At 37.5% G+C, this 25,137-nt stretch overlaps 2 pseudogenes; both read left to right on the forward strand.

Moving 5' to 3' along the window:
- The first annotated feature begins 1,010 nt into the window (after positions 1–1,010).
- On the forward strand, positions 1,011–1,899 carry LOC102395117 (annotated as a pseudogene).
- Positions 1,900–16,082: 14,183 nt separating this feature from the next.
- Positions 16,083–17,018, forward strand: LOC112579420 (annotated as a pseudogene).
- Positions 17,019–25,137: the final 8,119 nt, after the last annotated feature.

Below are 25,137 nucleotides of genomic sequence, written 5' to 3' on the forward strand. Positions count from 1 at the left end.
CCAATTATGTTTAACATAATCTGACAGAATTTCTTTAACTTCAGATCTCTTTCCAATATTAGGCAAGTGTGTTCATCATTTCATCCTGTGCATTCAGTAGACATAAAGTCTTTCACATAAATATGTTTTAAAGTGAGGGCTTCTAAACATTCCCACCCATAAAGAAATTAAAGTGTATATCGTTTCTTTTTCTTTCTGTTTTTTATTTACCTTTGTATGGATCTACGGGTGTGTGTGCTAAGTTACTTCAGTTGTGTCTGACTCTTGGCTACCCTATGGACTGTAGCTATATGCACACACATGATCAGGGTTTGCCAATCTTGGTTCTCTGATATTTTGGGCTGTATAATCCTTATTCGGAGAAGGCAATGGCACCCCACTCCAGTACTCTTGCCTGGAAAATCCCATGGATGGAGGAGCCTGGTAGGCTGCAGTCCATGGGGTCACTAAGAGTTGGACACGACTGAGTGACTTCACTTTCACTTTTCACTTTCATGCATTGGAGAAGGAAATGGCAACCCACTCCAGTGTTATTGCCTGGAGAATCCAGGGACGGCGGAGCCTGGTGGGCTGCCGTCTATGGGGTCGCACAGAGTCGGACACAACTGAAGCAACTTAGCAGCAGCAGCAGCAATCCTTATTTATTGGGTGTACCCTAATCTTATAGGATGTTCAGAAGCCTCACTAAATCTTAACTATTAGAAGCCAGTAGTATCCATCCTGCAGTGATGAAAACCAAGATTGCTCAAAGCATTATCAAATATTCTTTGGAGGACAAATTTTCCCCTTTGGGAAGCTACACATCTCTCCCTATCTCCACATGTAGTTCTATCTTCATTTCTGTTAATATTTCTATACATCTAGGCTTTATTTCCAGGCAGAGGGCATAGAGTATTAATAAAGCTTAAAATGTAAATGTAGATATATAAAATAAATACCAAAAATTTACCTAAATGTACTACATGACTGTGCTGATATCTCTGTCAAGAATAGATTTTCCAAAAGTCCAGATGGGAAAACACAACAGAACAGTGCTGAGTGAATTCATCCTCATGGGAATCACAGACCACCCTGAACTGCAGGCTCCACTGCTTGGGCTCTTCCTCATCATCTACATGATCTCAGTGATGGGCAACTTGGGCATGGTCATCCTCACCAAGAGGGACTCCAGGCTACAGACACCCATGTACTTCTTTCTCAGACACCCAGCTCTTACTGATCTTGGTTATTCAACAACCACGGTACCCAAAATATTAGCAAATTTTGTGGCGGATCAAAATAAAATCTCCTATTATTTTTGTACAGTACAACTAGCTTTCTTTCTTCTGTTGATTATTCATGAACTTGTTATTCTGGAAGCAATGCCCTATGACTGTCACCCTCTGCTCCACCCAGTCACCATGTCACAAAGGGTGTGCTGGGTGTTGGTAGCAACTCCTTATTTCTATTGCACATTTGTGTCTCTTCTAGTCACTGTAAAGATTTTTAATTTATCTTCTGTAGCTACCACGTCATCAAACATTTCTATTGTTACTGTCTCCCCTTGATATCATTGCTCTGTTCAAATACACGTGAAATTCAATAGATTATTCTTATCTTAGCAAGTTTTAATTTGATAGTCTCCATTTTGATAGTTCTTGTGTCTTACCTTCTTATTCTTGCATCCATTCTCAGGATGAACTCTGCTGAAAACAGGCACAAGGCTTTTGCTACCTGTGGGTCCCACCTGACAGTGGTCACCATGTTCTATGGAACTTTACTATTTATGTATGTGCAACCAGAGTCCAGACACTCCTTTGACACTGATAAAGTGGCATCTATATTTTATACCCTTGTTATCCCCATGTTAAATCCCTGATCTATAGTTTGAGGAACAAAGATGTAAAATATGTCCTATAAAGGATTTGGATGAAATTATGAAATATTGTTTTTTTTTTTAAGATCACTATCAATGTGATTCCTGTAAATTAGTTTCAGGACTTTATATTTTGCTGTCTGTGCTTTCAGAAGAAAAAGCAAATATAAATGAGTTCTTCACGTATTTTAGAGAATGGCTTTTGCATGTCACTCACACTTCCAAGGGATATAAATCCATTTGTGTAAGAAAAACATTAAAAAAAATAAAAACAACTTTGCCATTTCTGAGAAAAAGAAATGAAACATAAGCAAAGTAGTTAAATCAATTTTTAGAGTGTAGTAGAATGAATTAGGAGCTGTAGACCACGGAATAGTCAAGGAGATTGGGCATGCTATGAGGGAGAGAGAGAGAGAGAATGGTAGGTACAAAAGGGGAATTTAAATGATTCATTGTATTCTCAAACTTTTAGAATAAACATTGAAGTTATCTTTTTTTTTTTTTAATTTTATTCCATTCCTAAACTCTACATAACTGTATTAGTTTTGCCAAATATCAAAATGAATCCGCCACAGGTATACATGTGTTCTCCATCCCGAACCCTCCTCCCTCCTCCCTCCCCATTCCATCCCTCTGGGTCGTCCCAGTGCACCAGCCCCAAGCATCCAGTATCGTGCATCGAACCTGGATTGGCAACTCGTTTCATACATGATATTTTACATGTTTCAATGCCATTCTCCCAAATCTTCCCACCCTCTCCCTCTCCCACAGAGTCCATAAGACTGTTCTATACATCAGTGTCTCTTTTGCTGTCTCGTACACAGGGTTATTATTATCATCTTTCTAAATTCCATATATATGTGTTAGTATACTGTATTGGTGTTTTTCTTTCTGGCTTACTTCACTCTGTATAATAGGCTCCAGTTTCATCCACCTCATTAGAACTGATTCAAATGTATTCTTTTTAATGGCTGAATAATACTCCATTGTGTATATGTACCACTGCTTTCTTATCCATTCATCTGCTGATGGACATCTAGGTTGCTTCCTTGTCCTGGCTATTATAAACAGTGCTGCGATGAACATTGGGGTACACGTGTCTCTTTCCCTTCTGGTTTCCTCAGTGTGTATGCCCAGCAGTGGGATTGCTGGATCATAAGGCAGGTCTATTTCCAGTTTTTTAAGGAATCTCCACACTGTTCTCCATAGTGGCTGTACTAGTTTGCATTCCCACCAACAGTGTAAGAGGGTTCCCTTTTCTCCACACCCTCTCCAGCATTTATTACTTGTAGACTTTTGGATCGCAGCCATTCTGACTGGTGTGAAATGGTACCTCATAGTGGTTTTGATTTGCATTTCTCTGATAATGAGTGATGTTGAGCATCTTTTCATGTGTTTGTTAGCCATCTGGATGTCTTCTTTGGAGAAATGTCTGTTTAGTTCTTTGGCCCATTTTTTAATTGGGTCATTTATTTTTGTGTGCTTGTGTACAGGTGTGGGTTTTTGTTTATTAACATTTATTTTGATTTATTGTTCATACTCTTTCACGGTCCATGTTAAGAGCAAACTTATTTGTGGTTTCAAGCAAGCTCCTTGGAGTGGGATGACTTAAACTCAACAGTCATATGAATTTGCTCAAACACCCTCCTTCCACATGGGGAACTTAGGGCCCTGTTTTTTTCTCCTCAGTTTTATTATTGCCACATATGAGTTCTACAGAACCTATTCACTCAACATCATGGCATTTCAGCAACTCAGATCAGCACAACATCTGTTTTTTCTTATTCAGTATTTTTGTCTACACTTGTGAATATATCAATTAAGACCATTTCTTAGAGACAAAAATTATTTTAAATAATTCTTGTCTAAGTGTCATTTTGCAAATTGACCATATGAGGGTCATATGCAAACTATATTTGTATAAGAGGTCCACTATATGATAAATTATATTTGTTACCTCTCTTTCATGTTTCTTTTTTCCCTCAAATTTGATTGATTGAGTGTGCATTATATGTTGATAAGGATACATTATCTCACTGCATTGATTTGATAGTTCCTCTTCTAAGAAATATAATGTGTCAGTTCCATAACTTGGTCTATGCTGTATTTCAAGTGAAAGTATAGCGTGACATGTAACAATTGATGTAAAAGTTATGATGTCTGTACTAACTTACTCCAGACTGCCATTCAGGTTCAGTTCAGTTGCTCAGTCATGTCCAACTCTTTGTGACCCCATGAACTGTAGCACGCCAGGCTTCCCTGTCCATCACCAACTCCAGGAGTTTACTCAAACTCGTGTCAATGGAGACAGTGATGCCATCCAACCATCTCATCCTCTGTCATCCCCTTCTTCTCCCGCCTTCAATCTTTCCCAGCATCAGGGTCTTTTCAAATGAGTTGGCACTTTGCATCAGGTGGCCAAAGTATTGGAGTTTTAGCTTTCAGCATCAGTCCTTCCATTGAATATTCAGGACTGATTTCCTGACTGGTTGGATCTTCTTGCAGTCCAGGGGACTCTCAAGAGTCTTCTCCAACAACACAGTTCAAAAGCATCAATTCTTTGGTACTCAGCTTTCTTCATAGTTCAACTCTCATATCCATGCATGCCTACTGGGAAAAGCATAGCTTTGACTAGATGGATGTTTGTTGGAAAAGTAATGCCTCTGCTTTTTAATATGCTGTCTAGAGAGGTCATAGCTTTTCCTCCAAGGAGCAAGCATATTTTATTTTCATGGCTACAATCACCATATGCAGTTATTTTGGTGCCCCCCCCCACCCCTGAAAAAAATAAAACTGTTTCCTCATCTATTTGCCATGAAGTGATGGGACAGGATACCATGATCTTAGTTTTCTGAATGTTGAGTTTTAAGCCGACTTTTTTTTACTGTTCTCTTTCTCTTTCATCAAGAGACTCTTAAATCTCTCCACATTTCTGTTTACTTTTCATATTTTTTAACATTCATGGTTTTTATTTATTTCATAGAGGGCTGGATTCTTTCCTTCAGCCACTGTCAGGGACTAAAATTTTGCATGTGATCAGTACTTCTCTGATGGTCCAGTGCTTAAGAATTTGCCTGCCGTTGTCAGGGACACAGGTTTTATCCCTGGTCGTGTAAGATTCCTCATACTCTGGATAAGATAAGCCCTTGGGCCAAAATCACTGAAGCCAGAATACCTAGAGCCTGTGCTTCACAAAAACAGCAGCTCCCACCTGCTGCAACTACAGAAAGCCTGCATGCAGCAATGAATACCAAGAACAGCTAAAAATAAATAAATATTTTTAGAGGAATGGTACAAGGAGGGAGGAGGGAGGAGGGTTCAGGATGGGGAACACGTGTATACCTGTGGTGGATCGTGTTGATATATGGCAAAACCAATACAATATTGTAAAGTTAAAAAATAAAATTAAAAAATGGAAAAAAATAAAGATAAAAAATTTAAAAATTAATAACATTTTTCCTGCAGTCAAATATATTTGAATAAACAAAATTCATTTGGATTAAGATTATATTATATTATCTTGTAAAAATAAATGTTACTAATAAGTTTCTTATAGTTGATTTTTAATTATGAAAAATAATATAGCTAAGAAATATTTACTTATAAACATAAACTATCTCCCTAGAGCATTATATTGGACAGTGATACTGTGAAATGTTAATTGAAATTATCAGTATGCCTAATTTAATAAATTTGCTTATATGTTCTTCCCAAAACATCTTTAGTAAATAATTGCAACTTTTATGATAAAGAAAAGTGTCTAATAGCTGGAATTGAAAAAAATCTTGAGTAAGCATAATGCAATATACCTTTTCTAAAATCAGTCAGTGCACTTCATATGAAAGTCCCCTTAAAATGATGTAAAAAAGGGGAAAAATTCAGATTCACATATGTTTCCAATACATTTCATTCATTCTATAAGTTACTCTCTATTTCAAAATTATGTGAATCCATACTTTATTTGGGCTTCCCAAATAGCATTAGTGGTAAAGAACCCACGGGTTAAAGCAGGTATACTTAAGAGACACAGGTTCAATGCCTGAATCCGGTAGATCCCCTGGAGGAGGGCACAGCAACCCACTCTAGTATCCTTGCCTGGAAAACTCCATGGACAGAGGAGCCTGGCAGGCTGCAGTCCATAGGTTGCAGAGTCTGACATGACTAAAGAAACTTAGCACACACACAAATTTTATTTAAGGAAGTTTTCCAATTTTTAATAGAATATGAATACTTGAAAAAATAGGAGTTGGTAAATGAATGACTTACCAACATAAATGAATAATTTGATAGAGTATTTTGAATGTCAACTATATTTATTACATAATACAGAAACAATTTTAAAAGATCACTAGAATATTAGAAAACAAATACAAAAGAAACTTGAACAACCCTACTATTGTATTTGAAACAGTAATCTGAGTTTTAAGTCAGAAATATGAGGTGTAATTTAAACATATATATATATATATATAAATGTATGTATGAATTCATGTATGTACACTAAGAAACACTTTACAACAAATTGTAGAATAAGGATTATCTCAGATAGAAATGTATATTAAAAATAACTCCCTCAAATCAGGTTCTTGTGCATCGACTACTTGATATTGAGGAAAAAGAAGTAACTGATTTTCTTCTTTTCTTTCAGTTCAGTTCAGTTTGTGATCCCGTGAACCTCAGCACCCCAGGCATCCCTGGCCATCACCAACTCCCAGAGTTCACCCAAACCCATGTCCATCAAGTCAGTGATGCCATCCAGCCATCTCATCCTCTGTCGTCCCCTTCTCCTCCTGCCCCCAATCCCTCCCAGCATCAGAGTCTTTTCCAATGAGTCAACTCTTCGCATGAGGTGGCCAAAGTATTGGAGTTTCAGCTTCAACATCAGTCCTTTCAATGAACACCCAGGACTGATCTCCTTTAGGACGGACTGTTTGGATCTCCTTGAAGTCCAAGGGACTCTCAAGAGTCTTCTCTAACACCACAGTTCAAAAGCATCAATTCTTCGGTGCTCAGCTTTCTTCACAGTCCAACTCTCATATCCATACATGACTACTGGGAAAACCATAGCCTTGACTAAATGGACCTTTGTTGACAAAATAATGTCTCTGCTTTTTAATATGCTGTCTAGGTTGGTCATAACTTTCCTTTCAAGGAGTATGCATCTTTTAATTTCATGGCTGCAGTCACCATTTGCAGTGATTTTGGAGCCAAACAGAAAAAAACTCTATTGCAGTTTCCAACTTTTAAATCAATGCTTTCCAATAGTATAAAAAACAAGAAAAGATATTAAGAAAAAATACAAGTCTTAATAGATATTCAAAATTTTTAAATAAAAATTGAACAGATTTAATCTAGCAATATGTATAAATAATAATGCATTCAGTTCAGTTCAGTTCAGTCGCCCAGTCGTGTCCGACTCTTTGCGACCCCATCATCAGCCCTGGGATTTTTTTGGAAGGAATGATACTACAGCTGAAACTCCAGTACTTTGGCCACATTATGCAAAGAGTTGACTCATTGGAAAAAACTCTGATGTTGGGAGGGATTGGGGGCAGGAGGAGAAGGGGACGACAGAGGATGAGATGGCTAGATGGCATCACTGACTCGATGGACATGAGTTTGGATGGACTCTGGGAGTTGGTGATGGACAAGGAGGCCTGGCTTCCTGCAATTTGTGATTAGCTAATCCCTGAAAAGTATCATAAGTTTAATATTAAAAAATAAATTTACATACATACCATTTAATTCACCTCAAGTAAAATGAAATACTTAGGCAAAAACTAAGCAAACATGGAAATCACCCAAGTGTAGTGAAATACTTTTGTGGGCCGAAGAAAAAAATCAAGAAGATCTGTATACTGAAAAGTACAAAATACTGATTAACAAAATCAAAGATGTTTGGAATGAGATGTTAAACATACTCAGTTTACAGCTGAAAGACTAAATGTGGTAAAGACCCTAGTTTTCTCTAAAGTGATCTATAGATTTAATTCAAAGTCTGTGAAGTTTCAGCAGATATTCTGTAGACACAGATGAGTTTATACTACAATATGTATGACAGGAGGACCTAGAATAACTAAATCTGAAGAGTGACCTTGCGACCTCATGCACTGTAGCCCACCAGGCTCCTCTGTCAATTGAATTTTCCAGGCAAGAATACGGGAGTGGGTTGTCATTCCCTTCTCCAGGGGATCTTCCTGACCTAGGGATTGAACCCTGGTCTCCTGCATTGCAGGCAGATTCTTTACCATCTGAGCTGCCAGGGAAGCCCAACACATGTTAAAATGTAGAATAATAGAGAATGACCACTCCTCATTGTGCTAAGACTTACTATCTTACTATGTAGCTACAGTAATAAAAACTGTTAGTACTGGTGGAGAGATGGCCATATAAATCAACAGAACAGAATAAAAACTCACAAGAAGCCCTTGAAATCTGATTAATTCTTTATGAATGTGCAAAGGTAATTCAATAAAAGAAAGACAGTCTATTTTAAAATGGGGCTCGATGAATTAGACATTCAAAAGGGAAACAACCTGATATGAAGAGCTGACTCAGTTGAAAAGACCCTGATGCTGGGAAAGATTGAGGGCAGGAGGAGAAGGGGATGACAGAGGATGAGATGGTTGGATGGCATCACCGACTTGATGGACATGGGTTTGGGTGGTCTTCGGGAGTTTGTGATGGACAGGGAGGCCTGGTGTGCTGCAGTCCATGGGGTTGCAAAGAGTCAGACATGACTGAGCAACTGAACTGAACTGAAGGCAAACAAACTACAAATAATGTTTACCTAAACCTTTTGTAAATCAAATTAACGAAATGTAGAAAAATGCAAAACGTAAGACAGAAAATCTTTAGAGAACAATATAGGGCAAAATCTCTGTCTGGGACCCAGAATTGTTACCCAGCCTAAGCTTGTACTGCAGAATAGGACAATACATCGAGAGAGGAGTTGCTGGTACAAGGAATAGTGAGTTTATTAGGAAAGCCAGCAAATGGAGAAGATGATAGACTAATGTTCTAAAGAATCATCTTAACAGAGGTAGACTTCAGGCTTCTTTAATAATAAAAGGGAAAGGGTTGTGGCTGGTTGTTGCAAACTTTTCAGTGCAGGAATCCTGTGTTCTTGCAGAAGTCCACACAGATCTAGTCACAATGTTCATGGCAACCTCCAGCAAGAGAGTTGTTACACTCTTTGTACATTTAAACACCAGAGTTTTAAAAAGGAGCTCTTAGGTATATTTCAGACTATATTCAAATTCATTTTTTCCGGGGTCCAGCCCCGGCAGATCCAGGGTATTCGAAGCGGGGACGGTGTCGGCGAGGGTAAGGCTACAATAGCTTCAATTAGATATTAATTAAAGATATAAAGAGTAATAGAATGAGGATAGCTCAGTAGGAAAATTCAGTGGAGAAAAGAGGCTGAGTAGCTTGGTTTACGCGGGAGACCAATAAAACTTCAAGACAAGAAGTTTGCACCACTTGCATAGGCCGCAGGCGTCCTTCCGTTATCCCGAAGGAGAGGAGACACTGAGGCCTCCCCGGTCGGATCTTAGAAGCCCAGGCATAATTAGCAAGCATGGCGGGTTCCGCGCTCCAGATGGAGACTCAGCCAGAATTTGAGAGAGAGAGCGACATGGGGAGACCAAGTTTCAGTGAACAAGGCCCACACTTTATTTTCCAAAGTAGTTTTTATACCTAAAGTTGTGCATAGAGGATAATGGGGGAAGGGGTGGAGTCATGCAAGGATAGCAGTTCCTGGTCCTAATCGAAGCCAGGCTTTCAAACTTATCATATGCAAAAGTTCAGGTGATTGACATCATCTTCTGGCCAGGAGGCCTGTTAACATTTTAAGAAACGTATCTTTCTCTAAAGGTGATTATTCCAAAGTCAGGCACCAGCCTCCAAAAAAGCATTGGACAAAGCTGCATTTTACATTTCTATACACCCATTATATCAATCAATACACTGCCAAGGACACAGTAGGTAAGGAGTATGGAGACTTAGCAGCAAACATTGGCCCAACAAGTGAAAAACCCTTCACCAATACAATTTCTAATCAATCTTTTAACTAATCAAAGGAATCTGTGTTTAGACAGTTTAGAACATCTCCTGCCTCTCACAGTTGGGAGGCTCTGAACAATCACATGTGGCCGGAAAAACCTATTCAGGCAGGCTAGAGGATTTCCAAAGGAGTTTGTAGGTTAAACACTGTCACACCCAGGAATTATTAACTGGAGCTGTAAGCTAACTCTTTTTTCAGAGAGAGGTAGTGGGGGACAGCCCCCGTAAAGTCAGAGGTGTAGGTGAAAGCACAAAGCAGAAAGTAGGCAGACTCTGGTTTTGGGGGTAGATGCTCGAGAATTTCCAGGGGGACTCCTGAGGCTCGATCCCGCCTTTGCGTATGCCGAGCCTCCTTTCTCATGACCTTTGTCATGGGCGGAGTTCCTCACGCTGGCTCCAGGCAGTGATAGAATTCCAGTTGAGCTATTCCAGATCCTGAAAGATGATGCTGTGGAAAGTGCTGCACTCAATATGCAATATGCACTCAATATGCAATATGCCGTCTCCCAGCACATTTTCAAAAAGGGGCAAGTCCAACAAGCACAGGCAACAGAATATATAATTCAGATTTAAAGGAATACGTGATATGGAGGCAGGTTTGTTCTCTGTTGTACAACTAGTGAAGAGTTTATAGATCATGATATCACAATTAGTAGCTATCATAGTAAACTTTATAAATTGAACTGCATCCGAATTAAAAGGATATATTTAATACCAATCACTCTTGAGCACTCAGCTGATTTGGGGGAATACATATCATTGTGGACTAGTAATAAACACACCTACTCCCTAGGTTCCATTAAGGTTTCCAATGCCTCAGGGACAATCACAAAATTGCTTATCATCTCCTCAGGGAGAGACACAGAGACTGAAAAAGTTTTCATAAATTTCTCTCACTATGAATATTCTGAAACACATGGACAAGCCAAGACACACCTTTTGTGACAGGTAGGCAGGTAGTATATTTCATGTGGTATCATATTTTACCAATATACAAGTAGTTTTGTAATTTGCAATACAGCACTTATTCTACAACCAAGCATATCAAAATATCAAGATTTCTGATTGACTTCTGCGTGCATCCTGTTATTGATAACAGGTTGTTATCTGATGCACAATCAGAATAGGACTGCTCCCTTTTTTCTTTAGATTAATATACAAATATTTTCACCACTGCTGATGACCACCTTTGAAACATCAGTGCCACAATGCTTATGTACTATTTATGTTCTATATCAAGACTTCAATATATGAATTTGTTGTTCAGTTGCTAAGTTGTATCCAACTCTTTGCTATCCCATGGACTACAGCCTGCCAGGCTTCCCTGTCCTTAACTATCTCCTGGAGTTTGCTCAAATTCATGTCCATTGAGATGGTGAAGCTTCACCACCCTCTGCCACCCTCTTCTTTTTTTGCCTTCAATCTTTCCCAGCATCAGCATCTTTTCCAATGAGTCAGCTCTTCTCATCATGTGTCCAAGGTGTTGAAGTTTCAGATTCAACATCAGTCCTTCCATTGAATATTCAGGGTTGGTTTCCTTTAGGATTGATTGGTTTGATTTCCATGCAGTCCAAGGGACTCTTAAGAGTCTTTCAGCATGACAATTCGTATAAGAAAGGACAAAACTGAGAGATAAGACAGCCTAAAGAGTAAGATGCATCATCACTGCAGATGGTGATTGCAGCCATGAAATTAAAAGACACTTACTCCTTGGAAGGAAAATTATGACCAACTTAGATAGCATATTAAAAAGCAGAGACATTACTTTGCCAACCAAGGTCCATCTAGTCAAGGCTATGGTCATGTATGGAAGTGAGAGTTGGACTGTGAAGAAAGCTGAGCACCAAAGAATTGATGCTTTTGAACTGTGGTGTTGGAGAAGACTCTTGAGAGTCCCTTGGACTTCAAGGAGATCCAAACAGTCCATGCTGAAGGAGATCAGCCCTGGGATTTCTTTGGAGGGAAAGATACTGAAGCTGGAACTCCAGTACTTTGGCCACCTCATGTGAAGAGTTGACTCATTGGAAAAGACCCTGATGCTGGGAGGGATTGGGGGCAGGAGGAGAAGGGGAGGACAGAGGATGAGATGGCTGGATGGCATCACTGACTCGATGGACATGGGTTTGAGTAAACTCTGGGAGTTGGTGATGGACAGGGAGGCCTGGTGTGCTGTGGTTCACAGGGTCGCAAAGAGTTGGACATGACTGAGCGACTGAACTGAAAGAGTAAGAAAATATATATATGTGTGTATATATATATATGTAAATTATGGCAGAATTATGAAGTGGCAAGTAGTCAACTTCCAGGTTATTGTCTTTCCAAATCCTTAGTTATAGATTCTGAGATTTTCTTAGTCTCCTCTCAAAAATTGTATATTTAATGAACATTTAAATTAATGCATAATTTTTTTCTTGATCTTTTGATGAGAAACATGGGGATTTCCCCCTTGCATTGAGATGTGAAAAGTAATTTTTGGAGCCTAGAGGACTTTGCCTAATGTTATGGTGATGATATAATATACTGCATGTTTCCAGTGGAATCAGACAGAAAACACATGTAGTTTTCTCAAGGACTATGATTTTAAAACGAATCATCAAATAATCAACACAGATAGCAAATAGGAAAAAGTAATTTGATGCTTTCCATACAATTCTGATGTTGTTAAGAATAAGCTTTTCAGTCCTTAATTATCTTACAGGAAAATCATCACTTGCCAGTGCAATTATTTATTCCTTAGCCTTTCAAAACCCTGTGTACGAGACAGCAAAAGAGACACTGATGTATAGAACAGTCTTATGGACTCTGTGGGAGAGGGAGAGGGTGGGAAGATTTGGGAGAATGGCATTGAAACATGTAAAATATCATGTATGAAATGAGTTGCCAGTCCAGGTTCGATGCACGATACTGGATGCTTGGGGCTGGTGCACTGGGACGACCCAGAGGGATGGTATGGGGAGGTAGGGGGGAGGAGGGTTCAGGATGGGGAACACATGTATACCTGTGGCAGATTCATTTTGATGTTTGGCAAAACTCATACAATTATGTAAAGTTTAAAAAACAACAACAACAACAACAAAAATTGCACCTAAACAAGACTTATATGCCTCCTTTCATTAATTAAAAAAAATTAATTGTAGCTCAGTATTTCTGATGTAAAAAATTAATGTATGCAAAGACATGATATCAGAAGCTCACAGCCTTGTACACAGGATTTATTTGAGGTGTGTTTATTTCCTACAAACATATTTATAATTTAACATTATAAAATATTTTCAATTTTTAATAAAATATTTTTTGAATTATTAAACTTCAGAAACTCCTGACACTACTATTTTGTTTGTAATTAGGAAATTACATGATAAAGGAGCCTGGTGGGCTACAGTTCATGGGGCAGCAAAGAGTATATATATAAGGGTAGATCCTGGTTGCTTAGATGGTAAAGAATCTACCAGCAAAGTGGGAGGCCTGGGTTTGTCCCTGGGTCTGGAAGATCCCCTAGAGAAGGGCATGGTAAACCACTCCAATCTTCTTGCTGTGAGAATCCCATGGACAGAAGAGCCTGGTGGGCTACAGTCCATGGAGTCATAGAGTCAGACATGGCTGAGCAACTAACACATACATGTAATTTATTTTGCCAGTATCCTATTGTGTAATATAGTGATTTAAAACTTATTTTTATATAAGGTGGACGATGTCTTTATCCAAAAGTAATGTTTATAAAATTTCATTATATAAAACAAATTCCAGTGACATCACTTTCTCTCGATTTGCTCAATTTCCTTACAATATCTTTGGTTCCTCCTTGACAAAATATATATTACATGTTACAAACAACTTGGAATATGTCAGTTATTCTGAAAATAATCTTGGGGGAAGAAATGTGCAAAATTCTATGTTAATATACATTACATATATGAGGTAAGGTAGTCCATAAATTATTCAAAGGAAGTGACAGTCCCCTTGTAATCACGGATGTGTAAGCATAATCTAGTTTAGGTAACCTGCTGTCTGTACTTAGAAGTTGAAAACAAACAACAAAAAATTCCTTTGTAATTGATTTTGAGGGTGTTTCAGGTACCATGAATATCTTGAAATATTTTATTTTTGATTATTTTCACAGCAACCCTGCAAGAAACAGTTGGTTTTACTGATGTATATAAAGATACTCACAAAATTTACACTTGCCAAATTATTCCTTTGTATATACCAAAATATAGGAATAACAGATTATATCAACCTATGTATATTTCTTAGAATTTCCTTATATGAAGACAAATGTCTAACATGTTCTGATAGAATTTCCTTACTTTTACACCTCTGTCCAATATTAGTCAAGAATATTAATCATTTCATCTTGTACTATCAGTAGACATAAGGTCTTTCACATAAATATATTTGAATACAGGGGCTACTAAATGTGTCTACACACAATTGCAAATAGGATTTTAAAAATTTATGCAATTAGAACATGAATATGTTATACTATATGATTGTAATTATGTAAGTATAATTATAATTACAGTAAGTCCTCTACATAATAACGGGTTTCCTTCTGAGAGCATGTTCACAAGTTTGATTTGTCTATAGGATTCCTTGTGTCTCAGATGGTAAAGAATCTGCCTGTAATGCAGGAGATGGGGTTTTGATCCCTGGGTCTGGAAGATCCCTTGGAGAAGGGAATGGCAATTCATTCCAGTATTATTGCCTGGAGAATCCCATGAACAGAGGAGACTGTGGGCCACAGTCCATGGGCTCACAAAGAGTCAGACAAGACTAAGGAGCTAACACTTACTTTTTTCATCAGCAAAGTTACCCTAGGTCCCCAACTAATGCAATTGACTATATAGTATTGAGCTTTAATAGGTTTATAGCACCCATCACCATTGTTTGTACACTTGCTTCCAGATATCCTGGGATAGAAATAAAGATGCTGTATTACAGTACAAGCTACTGTACAGTAAGTACAAGAAATCGCAGCTACATGAATGCAGGTGCATTATAATGTATGCCAGACACCTGAACTAACTTACATAATTGTACACATGAAAACACACTTGCATCTTAGAGAGCTTACAAATTAAAGATTTGTAGTTACAGAATTGATAGCATAGAATATATAATTAAAAAGTTGTTAAGTAATAAGGGTTATGTCAATACTTTCCCTTTCTGCTTCCTTTATCTACTTTTATATCAATCTATATATCTACACATGTGTCAGTGTTTGCCAAAAATAGTCATTTGGCATTTGAGTGAAGAGAAAGTTGCTCAGTTGTGTCCAACTCTTTGCAGTCCCATGGACTGTAGCTTGCCAGGTTCCTCTGTTCATGGAATTCTCCAGGCCAAAATACTGGAATGGGTAGCTGTTCCCTTCTCCAAGGAATCTTCCCAACCCAGGGATCAAACCCAGGTCTCCTGAATTGCAAGTGGATTCTTTACCATTTGAGGCACCAGGGAAGCCCAAGAAAAGTGGGGTGGTTCACCTCTACCTTCTCCAGGGATCTTTCCAATCCAGGAATTGCACCAGGGTCTCCTGCATTGCAGGCAGATTGTTTATCATCTGAGCTACCAAGAAAGCCTGTAAAAGTGAAAATATTTGTGTCCCCATGGACTCTAGTCACCAGGTGCCTCCATTTATGGAATTCTCCAGGCAAGAATACTGGAGTGGATAGCCATTCCCTTCTCCAGGAGATCTTTCCGACTCCTGGAGATCGAACCCAGGTCTGTTGCATTGCTGGCAGATTCTTTACCATCTGAGCCACAAGAGAAGCATAATAATTCTCTCTGGTTGGGGGATACCATAATACAGTATCATATTTAGGAGTGTCACTGGACTATAAGCATTTGAAGCCAGCAGGACGCTTCCTCCATTGGTGACAATCAAAGCCTCAAGATATTATTGAATGCTCTTTGGGGAACTATTTTTTCTCATTGGAAAATGAAAAACCTAGCCCTCTCTCCAACTGTATTGCTATCTCTGTAATCGTTTCTATGTCTATAAACGTATGCTTTACTTCCAGGAGGCAGTCATTTCAATAGAATCTAAGCTTTAAAATTCAATTTATTATATTTATATTAAGTTTGAAAGCTAAAAAATAACCAGGATTTAAAACATAACACTATTTACTACTCTGAGGTCTCTATCCAGCATATGTTTTCTGATAAAATGGAAGAACACAACAGAACAGTGCTGAGTGAATTCATCCTCATGGGAATCATGGACTGCCCTGAACTGCAGGCTCCATTGTTTGGGCTCTTCCTCATCATCTACGTGATCTCAGTGGTGGGCAACTTGGGCATGGTCATCCTCACTAAGGTGGACTCCAGGCTACAGACACCTATGTACTTCTTTCTCGGGCACCTGGCTCTTACTGATCTGGGTTATTCAACAGCTGTGGGCCCCAAAATGTTGTAAATTTTGTTGTGGATCAGAATAAAATCTCTTATTATTTGTGTGCTACACAGATGGGTTTTTTCATCATGTTCATTATTAATGAACTTTTTATTCTGGCGACAATGTCTTATGATCGTTATGTGGCCATTTGTAACCCTCTACTCTGCACAGTCATCATGTCACAAAGGGTGTGTAAAGTGCTGGTGGCAATCCCCTATGTCTATAGCACATTTGTGTCTCTGTTGATCACCATAAAGCTTTTTAATTCATTCTTCTGTGGCTATAATGTCATCAATCATTTCTACTGTGACAATTTCCCTTTGTTATCTTTGCTTTGCTTAAACACACATGAAATTGAACTTATAATAATGGTTTTCTCAGCTTTTAATTTGACTTTCACCCTTGCGATAGTTCTTGTGTCTTATCTGCTCATCCTTGCAGCTATTCTCAGGATGAAATCTGCTGAAGGTAGGCGGAAGGCTTTTTCTACCTGTGGATCCCACAGTGGTCACAGTGTTCTATGGCACTTTGACATTTATGTATGTGAAACCCAAGTCCAGTCATTCCTTTGACACTGATAAAGTGGCATCTATATTTTATGCTCTTGTTATTCCCATGTTGAATCCTTTTATTTATAGCTTAGGAAACAAAGATGTAAAATATGCACTACAGAAGATGTGGCGAAAACTAGGTAGCATCTTTTCCTAATGATCAGTGTCAATGTGATTTCTACAAATTAGGTTAAGGACTTCATATCTCATGTTTTGTGTTTTCAGAGGGGAAAATGGACACAACAGTTTAGATATTTAGAGAATAACTTCTATGTGCCATTCACACTTCTATGTGATATAAATTTATTAGTGTAAGAAAAAACAGGAAAAATATTTGCTATCTTTGACAAGAGATGAATTATAATCAAAATATGAAATCAATTTTAGAGTACAATGGAATGAGTTAGGACACAATAGTCCATAAGAGCAGTCAAGGAGAGTAAACTATGTAGGAATGATGAAAAACAGTAGGTACAGAAGGAAAATGAAATTACTTTTAGGATAGTCAGTCTTTGGAATAAACTTTAAAGTATCTATTTGTGTTTGTGTACATGTGTGTGTTTTGTGTTAGCACATTCACTCCATTTAATCTTCATGTTCTACCACAAGGTGTGTTAAAAGCAAACTCAATTTCTCTTTTAAGAAGTAAAAAGGAGGCAGTCTCATGATTTTGTCTATGCTGTATTTATAGCGAATGTGTAAAGTGAAATGTAACAATTGATATATATCATATGATATCTGGACTACCTTCCTCCAAACCCTCACTAAAGTCCCCCATTTTTTGCTTACTTTTAGTATTTTTAACATTCAAGACATTTTCTTTACATCAAGGAGGGACTGGACTCACTTCTTTGTCCACCAACAAAGAAGTAGAATTTTCTATGTAGTCAATTAAATTTCAATAAATAACATTCATTGAAATAAAATAATTATGTGTATGTTGTTTTTGCTGTTCAGTTGCTAAATCATGTCCAACTCTTTGCAACCCCATGCACTGCAGCATACCAGGCTCGTATGTCCTCTGCTATCTCCCAGATTTTGCTCAAATTCATGTCCATTGAGTCAGAGATGCTACCTAATCATCTCATCTACTACTTTCTCATCCTCTTTTCTTTTTCCCTTCAATCGTACCCAGAATCAAGGAAATATGTATAATATCATATAAAAATATGGAGAAGGAAGTGGCAGCCCACTCCAGTAATCTTGCCTGGAAAATTCCACGGATAGAGGAGCCTGGTAGGCTATAGTTCATGGAGTCACAAAGAGTCAGATATGACTGAGCGACTTCACTTTCTTTCTTTCTATAGTTCCTTTTGGAGAAGGAAATGGCAACCTATTCCAGTGTTCTTGCCTGGAGAATCCCATGGATGGAGAGGTCTTGTAGCCTATAGTCTATGGGGTTGCAAAGAGTCAGACATGACTAAGCAACTAACATATACACACACACATATAAAATAAATATTACTAAAAATTTTTACACTTGATTTTTAATTAGGAAAAAAGTATGAACAATACACATATAAGTAAAATAAAAATATTTGTTTCTAGGAAATTATGTTGACAGAAATACAGTAAAATAACATTAGATAGTAATGGCTATTGATATTATTAAAATGCTTAATTTTATATTTTTGTTTATATATTCTTCCCCAAACATCTTAAATGAATAGTTAAAACTCTCATGATCTTTCCTGTAGCTCAGATGGTAAAGAATCTGCCTGCAGTACAGGAGACCTGGGTTAAATCCCTGGGTCAGGAAGATCCTCTGAAGAAGGGAACATCAATCCATTCCAGTTTTCTTGCCTGGAGAATCCCATGGTTTAGAGGAGCCTGATGCATTACGGTTCATGGGGTCACAAAGAATCAGACAGGACTGAGCAACTAACACTATAACTTTCATAATGAAGAAAGATATAGTCTCTAATATCTGAATTTTAAAATTAGCTGTGACTAAGTATATATAATATCCCATATATTTCATTTATTTTATGCTACTTTGTTATATTCAGTAGACATATCAGTTATTTAAGGAAGTTGGCTAATTTTTCATAGAATGCAAACATTGAAAAATAGCAGTTTATACACAACTGAATAATTTGAATGGACATTGTTGATGTAAATATAATTTAATGCATAATATAATAATATTTTTAAATGAATAAAATTAGATAAAAAGGAAAGTACAAGGAAACTTTACCAACACCAATATTTCTTTGAAATAGAAATTTGTGCTTAGGCCAGAACCATATGAAAGGATATAATTTAAAAATATATATACTGATCTGTTTGGACACTAAGACACACTATTAAAAAATCAAGAATTAAGATGATCTCAAGCATAAATTTGTGTTAAAATAACTCCACTCCAAAATCTGATTCAGGTGCCTTGATTGCAAACTCTACATAATGTTTAGGGCTAAAGAACTAAACAAATAGCTTCTAATGCTTTCAGAAAACTAAAGAGAAGGTATATTTCCTAACTCTACTTGGAAAGTTTTCCTGTTATAAAAGTGCAAGAGAAGTTATTTTAAGAAAAAAATAACAGTATCAGTCTTAACATATATTCAAAAATTCTAAATAAAATTGTATCAAATTGAATCTAGCAAAATATGGAAATAGTAATGCATAATGAGAAAAGAATATATTTCACATTAAAAAAGTAATTTACACACATACCATTTAAATCTCGCCAATATCAATATAGTAAAATAATTGAGTAGAAACTAAGAAGGCATGTAAATTACCCGAGCAAAATGAAATGTTTTGGTGAAACAAAAAAATAAATAAATACATAGACAAGATCAGTATACTGAAAAGTACAAAGTGCTGAGTAACAAAACCAAAGACGAATGAGTTGGTAAATTTACTCATTTCACATAGTTTAATACTGGAAACAACCCATATGTCTTTCAATGAGTGAATAAGGTGTATCGTCATGTAATAATATTCAGCTGCAATAAAGTAACAGGCTGCTGCTGCTGCTGCTAAGTCACTTCAGTCGTGTCTGACTCTGTGCAACCCCATAGACACAGGCATTAATATACAAAAAGTCTGAATGCAGGTTCAAGAGAATTATGCTTAATGAACACAACCTATTGGGAAAGATTAAACGTGGTATTTTCTTTATAAAATATTCTTCAATGGTTAAAGTTATAGTGATGAAAAGCTGCTTAGTATTTAGGTTAAAGATAAGAATTAGAGGAGAAAATGGGTGTGACTATGAAGAAACGACATGAATGATATTCCTGGTGATGAAGTAAGTCTGTGTGCTGACTATGGTGTGGTTATGCAACTGTGCACATATGATAACATTGAGGAGGGTATGTGATTATATAAATGAAGATACACAAATTAGTGCATGCAAGTCTGGTGAAATATGAACAAATTCAGTGGATTGTACCAAAGATAATTTCATGGTTATGATATTGTACTGTTTTATGCAAGTTGTTACTGCTAGGAGAACTAAAATGGACAGAATTCTCTGTGTTCTCTTTTTGAAACCTTCTTGTGACCCTACAATTACTTCAACATATTTTTTTTTTAAATCAAGTTTAAGGCTGCCTAGGACAATGTGGGATAAGAAAGAGCAGTCTATATTTCCATAACTCTAGGAGATGGATGCTGTGGTTTATATCAAAGAGTGCTCTGCCTGTATTTTCTTCTAACGTTTTATAGTATCTGCTCTTACATTTCAACCTTTAATCTACTGTGTATAGTGATAGAGAATGTTTTAATTTCATTCTTTTACACATAGTTGTCCATTTTCCCCACCAGCATTTATTGAAGAAACCATCTTTTCCTCATTGCAGTGTTATTTTCTACTTGGTCATAGATTAATTGGGCATAAAAAAGAATCAATAAAGAAAAAAATCCATGAATTTTTAGTTTAATGAATAGTGAAAAGTTACAGCATAGATAAACCACAAATAGCTACTGAATTATATTCAACAATGCACATTTACAGCTCAATAACAAATTATACTGTAGTAGAATGCATGGATTATATGAGACACATGAAAATATATGTCAAGGTAGACAAGAAGAACTGGAGAGGGTATTGGACATGATGGAAAAGCAAGAAATATTGAAATGTGTTAAAGGCAAATCCACTCCAGTATCCTTGCCTGGAGAATCCCGTGGACAGAGGAAAGCTGGCTAAGGTCCATAGGGTCGCAAAGAGTCGGACATGATTGCTGCATAGAGTTAAAAAAAGGAAATAATATATATACAAAATTCTTCATATATATATATATATACACACACACAATTTATTATTTGTATTTCATTTAAACATTTTAAATAATGCCATAGAACAGTAATTTAGCACAACATTTTGTCATCCATTAGAGAGATTATTGGAGAGCTGGAGGAATACTGACAGGCTTGTCTTACGGATGAGATATATTAATCCAGATTCCTATATGGTTGTATTAGGGTATTCAGGGAATATAATATAGATATATGATAGACAGATAGAGAAATAGATTTATTTAAGAAAGTGTACAATGTTATAATGGGGGCTGGTAAGGCAGCAATTTGTGGGCCAGGCTGGCAGACAGCACTAGATGATGCTGAGCACAAATGCAGGAAACCGAGGCAGACTTTTTGTGGCAATCTGGAAAAATAATTCCTTTTTCTTTGGGGTTCCTCACTCTTAATTGAAAAAATCTCACCATATTCTGGAAGGAAATAAGCTGTACTCAAAGTCTACTGCTTTGAAAGTTTATCACATCTAAAAATGTATCTCTGCAGAGACACCTTGACTGTTTTTTTTATTAAACATATAGGTAGCATAGTCTAGCCACACAGACACAGAAAATAAACTTTAATGTCATGTGAAGAAGAAAATTATTCAAGAGTAAAAGGTAAAATGGAACACAAAAATACCTGTAAATATTCTGTCTCATTGGTGTATATAAATTGTCCTGGACCACTAATGAAAATACCCCCTCCCTTGTTTCTGTTGAGCTTTCAAATGCTTTAGGGGCAAGCAAGAAATTGCTTGTCCTCTCCTCAGGGAGACTCCCAGAGGATGGAAAAGAATCCATAAGTTGTTCTTACTATGCATGTCATGAAGCACACGAGGAAGCCAAGACAGAGGTTTCATGACAGGTAAGCAGTATAGCTCATGTAGTGTCATATTTTATCAATATCCAGATAGTTCTGAAGATACTAACAAGGTAATATTTTTATTCTATAATAAACCACAGCAAAATAAGAGGATTTCTGATTTAATTCTGTGTACACCTTGCTATTGTTAATATATAAGCAGAATAGAACGTCAATACTTTTTCTTCAGACTAATTATACAAGTATTTTCACAAACACTAATGAGCATCTTTGAAACATCAGTGCCATGTTATGTAATATTTATATTTTTATAAATGCCTAATTATACAAATAAGAAAGGAAAAGTATAACACAAGAAGCCTAACTAAAGGGTCAAGAATAAAAATGAAAATCATGGCAGAATCATGAAGCAGCAAGTGATTAGTTTCTAGCTAAATTTTATTCAGTCATTGTCTCTGTGCTCTTCTTATTTTCTTCTCAGAAATATTAACTGTGAAAGTCGCTCAGTCATGTCTGACTCTTTGGGACGCCATGGACTACACAGTCCATGGAATTCTCCAGACCAGAGTACTGGAGTGTGTAGCCTTTCCCTTCTCCAGGGGATCTTCCTAACCCAGGGATTGAACACAAGTCTCCTGTATTTCAGTCAGATTCTTTACCAGCTGAGCCACAAGGAAGCCCAAGAATACAGGAGTGGGTAGCCTACTCCTTCTCCAGCAGATTTTCCTGACCCAGGATTCAAACCAGGGACTCCTACATTGCAGGCGGATTATTTACCAGCTGAGCTACCAGGGAATTATTACAAATTTTTAAAAATCTGTAAATTTTATTTTTTTCTGATATTTTAATAAGCAAAGATGGGCATTTATACTTTACATTGACATGAAAAAACATTCTTGGTAGTTTGGAATCTCTTAAGTATTCAGGTTTATGGTGGTATTATGATATATAACATGTTGTTACCAGGAGAATCTGAAACAAATACATATATTTTTCTCAAAATGGATAGTCTTAAAAATAATAATCAGATAATCAACCCCCAAACACACTAGAAACACAATAAATACATGATATTTGAGGCATATTTCCAAATACTACTGACACACTGAAACATTTAATTCTCGTCTATCTTCCCAGAAACTCTGCAAAAAAGGAAGAGTTGATTTTTCCAGTATGGAAAAATAGAGTAAGATTAGTTACATCATTTTTTTCAAAGTATTCCTTTACATATACCACAATTGTATGTATAGCTGACTCTATCTACCCATGTCTATTTCCTGGAGTATTTCCCAGGATATATACAAGTAGTTTCTACTACAATCTGTTAGAGTTTCCTTTTGAAAGCTTATGTCCTGTATCAACAGTGTTAATTGCTTCATCCTGCACCATCTGCATTCACAAAGGGTCTCACATTACTTTTACTATAAACTGATTTAATGTTTCCATAGAGTATTAAAATTTGGGTTCAGTTTTTATTATGTAGAGTTCATCATGAGAAATGCTGGAATCAAGATTGCTGGGAGAAGTATCAATAACCTCAGATATGCACATGACACCACCCTTATGGCAGAAAGTGAAGAGGAACTAAAAAGCCTCTTGATGAAAGTGAAAGTGGAGAGTGAAAAAGTTGGCTTAGAGCTCAACATTCAGAAAACGAAGATCATGGCATCTGGTCCCATCACTCCATGGGAAATAGATGGGGAAACAGTGTCAGACTTTGTTTTTCTGGGCTCCAAAATCACTTCAGATGGTGACTGCAGCCATGAAATTAAAAGACACTTACTCCTTGGAAGGAAAATTATGACTAACCTAGATAGCATATTCAAAAGCAGAGACATTACTTTGCCAACAAAGGTCCGTTTAGTCAAGGCTAGTTTTTCCTGTGGTCATGCATGGACGTGAGAGTTGGACTGTGAAGAAGGCTGAGCGCCAAAGAATTGATGCTTTTGAACTGTGGTGTTGGAGGAGACTCTTGAGAGTCCCTTGGACTGCAAGGAGAGCCAACCAGTCCATTCTGAAGGAGATCAGCCCTGGGATTTCTTTGGAAGGAATGATGCTAAAGCTTGAACTCCAGTACTTTGGCCACCTCATGCGAAGAGTTGATTCATTGGAAAAGACTCTGATGATAGGAGGGATTGGGGGCAGGAGGAGAAGGGACGACAAAGGATGACATGGCTGGATGGCATCACTGACTCGATGGACGTGAGTCTGAGTGAACTCCAGGAGTTGGTGATGGACAGGGAGGCCTGGCGTGCTGTGATTCATGGGGTCGCAAAGAGTAGGACATGACTGAGTGACTGAACTGAACTGAAATGAACATATATTAGTTAGTTAGTGTTAGTCGTTCACTTGTGTTTGACTCTGCTGCTGCATAGACTGTAGGTTCTGTCCATGGAATTCTCCAGGCAAGAACACTAGAGTGAGTAACCATTCCCTTCTCCATGGAATCCTCCTGACCCAGGGATTGAACCCAGGTCTTCCACATTGCAGGCAGATTCTTTACTATATGCGCCATCAGGGACTGTTATGTGATAATGTAATTATGTTATTATTGATTTTTAGTCACTGTCATGTCTGAATCTTTTGCAATCCCATGGACTGTAGCCCAAGAAGGCTCCTCTGTCCTCAGGATTTACCAGGCAAAAGTACTAGAGGGGGTTGCCATTTTCTTCTCCAGGGGTTCTTCTCAACCCAAGGATCGAACTATGTCTCTTGCATTAGCAGAAAGATTCTTTACAACTGAGCCACCTGGAATGCCCCAGTTATGTTATCATTATATAAATGACATACTAAAAGTTTAATGCTGCTGCTGCTGCTAAGTTGCTTCAGTCATGTCCGACTCTGTGTGACCCCATAGACGGAAGCCCACCTGGCTCCCCCGTCCCTGGGATTCTCTAGGCAAGAACACTGGAGTGAGCCGCCGTTTCCTTCTCCAATGCGTGAAAGGGAAAAGTGAAAGTGAAATCACTCAGTCGTGTCCGACTCTTAGCGACTCCATGGACTGCAGCCTACCAGGCTCCTCCGTCCATGGGATTTTCCAGGCAAGAGTACTGGAGTGGGGTGCCATTGCCTTCTCCAAAGTTCAATAATCATCTGTAAAATTAATATATAAAGTGTTAACTATTTTTTCTTCATCCTCCTATATCTTTGTATCTATTTATATCTGTCTTTAAAAGTCTTTGTGAATCTTGGCCCTATTGATATTT

The sequence above is a fragment of the Bubalus bubalis genome, chromosome 16 (genome assembly GCF_019923935.1).
Source record: "Bubalus bubalis isolate 160015118507 breed Murrah chromosome 16, NDDB_SH_1, whole genome shotgun sequence".
NCBI classification, from domain to species: domain Eukaryota; kingdom Metazoa; phylum Chordata; class Mammalia; order Artiodactyla; family Bovidae; genus Bubalus; species Bubalus bubalis.